At 33.9% G+C, this 6,811-nt stretch overlaps 1 protein-coding gene across 2 annotated transcripts in view; it reads left to right on the top strand.

The window, feature by feature from the left end:
* Nucleotides 1-4,127: 4,127 nt before the first annotated feature.
* Nucleotides 4,128-6,811, top strand: part of ETR1 (Signal transduction histidine kinase, hybrid-type, ethylene sensor) — a 74,897-nt gene continuing 72,213 nt past the window's right edge. For both annotated transcript variants that reach the window (XM_089438910.1, XM_089438909.1), the window contains exon 1: nucleotides 4,128-4,523. The gene's annotated coding sequence lies outside the window, so the exon portion shown is untranslated. The remainder of the gene's footprint in view (nucleotides 4,524-6,811) is intronic.

Genomic DNA, 6,811 nt, shown 5'->3' with positions numbered 1-6,811 from the left:
TCCACTTCCACAATGTAATGACTATCTCGAATCACAGATAAAACATGATTATTAACATTCATACGAGGCATGCATATAATAGCTACATATGCGTACATCGCATGTATTGTACTAATATACATACTAACTAATTATGAAAAATGTCCAAGTATAGGATAATGAATAAATTATGGAAGTATTAAGTAAATACTTAACTCATTAGAATATAATGAATGTTTGAGTAGGGGTATTTAATGTAAGTATCATCATCATAATATATAACTAGAATATATCATACAAATAAAAGGTAAATATGTAATGAATAAATTATGGAAGTATTAAGTAAATACTTAACTCATTAGAATATAATGAATGTTTTGAGTAGGGGTACTTAATGTAAGTATCACCATCATAATATATAACTAGAATATATCATACAAATAAAAGGTAAATATAATGGATTATATAAAATGAAAGGTAAATACAATAGATTATACAAATAAACTAGAATATAATATATATTATATAAAAAGGGAATCATAATATCTATATTAATTTGTTATCCAAACCAAAAGAAATTATAATATATATGATATTAACTAAAAGGAAATCATATTATAGGCATTATATAATCAAAATAAAATATAATACAAAGTTTAAAGGGAATATAACTCAAACATGATCTCTAAAGTAAAGATTCAGTGGTCAACCAAAGGCGGCGACCTCAAATCAATTAATCTAATTATTTTAAATACATTTCATGAGTCATTCAATATATACAGACACACACACACAAAGAACACAGGGGGACTAAAAGTTAGAAAGGATAACCAGGTGGCAAGTAGTGTAGAAGGGCCAGGGAGGCTTTATGCATGAACGGTGGAGAGACAAGGGCAGTGAAGAGAGAAAGGACCTTGTGTGAGTATAAATAGAGGAAGGGGGTTCTTGAAAAAGGGACGGAAAATTTTCTGAGCCTTTCCAGGGAAGCGAAGACAAAGGAGGTTACAAAATGGAGCAATAGACAAAGGGATAGAGTGAATTTGTGCAGAGAAGTTTGATATTTGAGTAATTGTTCTTGGGGTTTTGGGCACGGGGGCCTGAAGACTTCTGGATCTGGAGAACGAATAGATTAATTCCTAGATAGGCTGGGAGAAAAACTCAGTTTAGTGATGGGAGTGTGAGCTGGAGTTAGAGCAACAACATATTAGAAATACTTTCAAACAGATAACCAGGTATTCTTCTGTATCCCAATTATTTGAATGTATGAGTAAATTGAAAATCAGAGTATCTTTTATGGAATGTTCTGGTTTAATTTTAAAATTTAGGGCACATTTCTAGATTCTAGTTAAAATGGGTTTTACACACAACTTGACCTCCACTAGTTCTTCTGACAGTTAGAACTAGTTAAGTTGACAATAACTCAAATTAACTGAAATAGATTGCTACAATTTAGAAATCAATCATGTAAAACTGAACTCAAGCTTCCCCAACTCGAATTTGCTGAGTTAACTGAGTGAAAAGTACCATGTCACCTCAATTAAAACCTCCAAGTATTTTGCTAAAATAGAAATTTGATTTTTAATCTAGTTTGACTAAGGTAAAGTAAAAACTAGAATTTCTTGTTGCATTTTCAATAGCCAATCGATCTCGAATGAAGGCGATGGCACACAAGCGGCCATGGTTGACGAACTAAACCTCATTCATTTATATGACAAGTTTGTAAGACCAACTCACAGTCTCACTGAGTTTGAAGTTTGTAAGACCAACTCAGAGTCTCACTGAGTTTGTTAAAACCAATAACACCCCACCTATGTTTATTATCTCGTTACTCTCCACTTAGTGCAAGCTACGAAGACTCAACAAAGGTCTATAAATATATGGGCGTGAAGCAAAATTGAATGCAATATAATCCATGAAGACTTAACTGAGACTTATTAATTTGCATACACAACCATTATTGTAGAGTAGCCATCTCGTTGAAACAAAATTACTTGCTTAGAGAAGGGCAAATAATGGGTACCTGATATTTCAGTCAAATTAGGCCATCTGGAAGGGATGGCCAAGCCAACACCGCCCCAGTAAATTCCAGTGCCCTCGTTAAAAGTATTTGATTTGGAAGTTTGCTGCACATGCAGAGACTCAAACTCCACATCACAAACTTTTGAAGTTTGTTCCTAACGTTGGCCTTTTACTGTTGGTCTGTGAAGCACTGAAACCAAACACACTCTTATTTCAAGCCTTCAAACCATAATACAAATGCTCTTAACTTCGTCCTCACTGTGGTAGGAGAGTTTCAATGACTCAAAATGAGCATTGAATTGTTCCGTAAACGAGAATAAACTGTACCCACCATTATTATTACTATGGTAGGAGAGTTTCAAGGACTCAAAGTGAACATTGAATTGTTCCGTAAATGAGAATAAATCACACCAACCGTTATTTATTAACATAATAATAAGTGTCAGCCAATGCGGGAGCTCCATGGGGATGTGCCATCGCATCAGGTTTGGTAGCCTTTTTGCGACGATGCTGCTGACATAATTGCTGGGAAAAAGTCAAAAACCAAAGTGAACCATGAAAATTGCAGGAATTTTTTTGTAGTACAATCCAAACTAATACCAACACACGAATCATATATATCACTGCGTACATATAATAATAAAAACCGCACGAATCATACACAATGACATGATACATGTGCAATGACATGATAATAATTATTATTATTAATTTTTTTTTTTTTTAATAATTTCAAACTACTAAATTTTTTAATAACTTAAAATAAAAAGAGTTGTCTAATACGGCGGAGGAATTGCCTGGACGGCCAAAAGTGGCTGGAATCGGGGTAAAAAATTCAAAAAATCTTGTAGAGACAGTGTTTGAATCGTGTTTTTGATGGTGGAAATGGATTCAGCACCATCAAAAACGTTTAGGACACCTAAAATTTTGAAGTTTAACAACTATAACTTGGATTTACAAAAATCCTTACTGGATTTTCTCTAAATATGACCGGAATTTCCATAAATTTCGGGCAATTCCTTCCGCTAATTAGACTACGGCAAAATAAAATTAAAATGATTAATTTATTAATCATATTGAACACGACCATATTATCATTATTTTGAACACTGCCATAATCACATATTTGATTATTATATATTATTGATCATGTCTCAGGGAAGAATCATATCAAAAAACAACATCTTGTTGGTTGGATGAATAGAATCATGTCTCTATGGGGGCGGATGGAGGGATACTCAATTCAGCGTACCTACAGAGCTCAAAACTCCCAAGCTGATATATTATCCAAAAAAGGTCTACTATCACATAAGGGTTTTTGGAATATGGATGTAATTTTTGAAGCGGAAACTTTTTCCATTAAGGAATTCTCTCTCCCTATTACATAACCTCAAATTTTCTTTGCAGACTCCCAGATATGTCTTTCCTGCTTATTATATTTTGGGTTTTATTATTCTTCTTGATGGTTGAAATGATCCTTTTTCTCCACTAGATAATGCTGGATTTGCATTTTCACTGTCTTTCTCTCTATCTAAATTGTCTTGTCTCTTTCACAAGCATCCTACTGTCTATTCCTCTACTATGAAGATATATTTAGGCCAACCAACTTTTCTGAAATTGATATTATTCAGATTTTGCCCTGATCTATATTACAAGCTATATATGATGTAATATATTTTGTCCTTTATATATCTTACTATCGAGCTTTTTTTGCTCTGGAAAATATTTAAAATTTTCCGCATAAATTAATTATATAATAGTCTTATATTTTGTATATTAAATTTCAGGTCTTTAAATTTAAAATTTTTAATATCGATAATGATTAAACATTGAGATGATACACTATACATCATAGAACGTAGAATACATAAACATACTGCATGGCATGGCATGGTACATCATACTAAGTCTGTGAAAGAGGACAAGTGCTTGACCCTGTTCAAATAAATTCAAATGAAATATCGGAGATGTCTGTGGCCCTTGGCTGAAAGGAAGGGCTGAGTCACCCTTTTTGTAAGGTCAATTCAAAACAATTTGCAAATAATGGATTGATGAGGTGGGTCATGGCGGATGTGACAACATATTTAATGTGAATTTAATAATATGAGTGAAAGTGATGGCAGTGAGTGATTCATTCCCCCTTGGCAAATTTCAAGAAAAGGTTACTGTTTTCGCTTCCCAGGCCGGACGGTCGGTCGGTCTGCAAGACGCTTCTGAGTTTCAACTGAGATGCTTTCACACCCTTAATCCATGAATTGCTTCACTCTTCTTCCCTTCATTCCGCCATTCGTAGAGGTGCCTCGTTATATCTTGACGTATTTTATCTCAGGTTTTCTGAGCTCAAGAAAGGGAAGAAACCCATTCATTTCCTCTTGTAAGCACCGGGCGAAGGCGGGATTGGGGTTTTTGTGTTAAAGGCATGCCGGGCAAGGGTTTTGTTAAGGACACGGTACTTGACTGCTGCCGGGCAACACCTCGCATGCGATGACTCAGGGAATTAGAGCTTCTTGCTAGCACTTGGGCAGGTATTTATACGAATTATGAAACCCTCCTTCCATACCTTTTTTTTTTTCTTGATTTTTGATTTTTCATGAATTTCTGTGTCTTGTTCCCATAAGACATTTGCCAAGAATTCGTATTTTGTTCATTGATCGTGCAATTCGAACATTGATCTCATAATTTGAATTGGGGATTAGAGTGTGGTGCAAGAAACCAAGATCCATCGTGATTGCACGACAAGGGGTTCTGGTAGGGAAATTGAATATGTGAAAGGGGATTCTAAGCATCTGCCTTGGTTCCTTCTGTTTTTAAGTTTTTGTTTTGATTGTTCATTTGTAGATTGTATACTGGTAACATGCGGTTGCAATTATGAAATTATCGCTACAATATAAATTCACAGTTGTATCCCAACGTTTGCCATATTGCCTGTCAATAAGAAATTTCTAGTGTTTTGATTTGGTCGTAAACGGAATCATTAGCTGATACACAATAACGATCGAAAATTAAATTCAGAGCCGCCGATACGGACCTCCCAGGCCATTGTGAGAATGTCTGTGTCTAATTGTCAGTGTTTATGTTAGAGATAATTCCGTGAGATCTTCGCCAGTCCAAATTTAAATTAACTGTTTGCATTCAATTATTGGTATCTGAAGAGATTGCAATCAGAAGAATTGAAAGACAAATCTCAACATGAGGATGTTTCAAGAACAGAAGAAAAGATACTTGTTATAACACATAGAAACCAAGTTCGAATTTGCATCCATACGGAAAATAATCCGAATAAGCGGATAGACCACAATGAGCAAAAATTAAATTCAAAGCGGCCGATACGGACCTCCGAAGCGAATGCAGTCTAAATTTAAATTTAACGTTGTTATTCAATAATTGCTATCTTAAGAGAACTGTTATTCAATAATTGCTATCTTAAGGGATTATAGATAAAGCTCAGCACGAGATGTTTCAAGAGCTTAAAAAAGGATACCTCTTAAACCCAGTTCGAATTTGAATTCATATGGAAAAAAATTCCAATAAAAAGTTAGCTAGCATACATCTTAAATCTATTGATCCCCTTGTTCAATACTACTAAATGATAGTCATTAAATGTGTATTCAGATTTTTAAATTTAAACATTTTTATTATTTGGTGCAAATTTTGATTGATTGACTACGTAAATTTTCTGAAAACACTAAACAGCTGGAAGAAGGGCTCACATATAATATGTTATTTTGTTATCATCAACTCACTTGTTATTATCAACTCACTTGATACAATGGGGTTGATCTCCTTCCTCACTAATTTATTTAAGTCATCATTGCACTGGGATGTTACTGATTCTATTATCTCTCTGTTATTTTAATTATTCGAATAATAGGATATATTAATATATAATATTTTTTTTTTTCAATCAACATTGTTTTAGTTTTAAGATTTTTATAAAAATTCAATATATCGTGACTTTTTATTTATTTATTAGAAAGATAGAATGCAATTACACTCCCCAAACCAATCAACCAACTGAGCATCCTTATCAACTTTCCAATCAACCAACAAAACATCTTTACCAACTTCCCTTCTGGAGTTTGATTTAAAATTGCAAAGTTGTCGATCAAACAATACTAGTATCTGTTACCAAATCTATCATTATCCTCATCGTTACTGAAATCTTCATCTCATGATTTCGAAATCAAATTTTAGTTTTCCGTTCTTGTTTCCCACACTATGGGCGTTTCCTATTTAAAAAGAATGAGTAATTCTATGTATAAACTTCTGAAAACTTATTTTCTCTTTTTCACTTCTGGAACTGAGAAAAAATTGTATATTTGTATATGAAGTTGCTAAAAAATTCGTTTTATACGTGTCCATTTCAAATAAAAATTCGTTATTTTATTGATTTAAATAAAAAACGAGGTCAGCGTATACCTCGACGTCGTTTCTGAAAATTTTTGTTTTAGAAATCTTGTTCTATCTCTGGAAATTCAGGAATGTTGCTCATGTATTTTTTCTGAAGGGTATTCTTCTGCATAGTGATCTTGTCTCTTACCTAAGCTGCATTCTTTGGGAACTGCCTGCTGGTTGCTTTTCCTGTCGTTTCCCTAGGTTGCATTCTTCTGCAATTGTAAATAGCAGGGTTGTGGATTCATGATCATTAGGGTTGCGTTCTTTACGCGTTCATTTGGTAGTCAAGAGATGCGTTCTTCACATTGCTAAATGGTGCATTCGCATTTGGTGTTCTGATTGGCTGACATTTCTCTGTAATGGTTAATGCTTTCCAATGACTCTTCCTGCACAATGACATGTGGCTTTTTGTTTGTTT

The sequence above is a fragment of the Pinus tabuliformis genome, chromosome 9 (assembly GCF_031772625.1).
Source record: "Pinus tabuliformis cultivar Carrire ecotype Pingquan chromosome 9, CPIR1, whole genome shotgun sequence".
NCBI classification, from domain to species: domain Eukaryota; kingdom Viridiplantae; phylum Streptophyta; class Pinopsida; order Pinales; family Pinaceae; genus Pinus; species Pinus tabuliformis.
The sequence above is the reverse complement of the archived record's forward strand: the minus strand, read 5'-3'. Positions and strand labels throughout refer to the sequence as shown.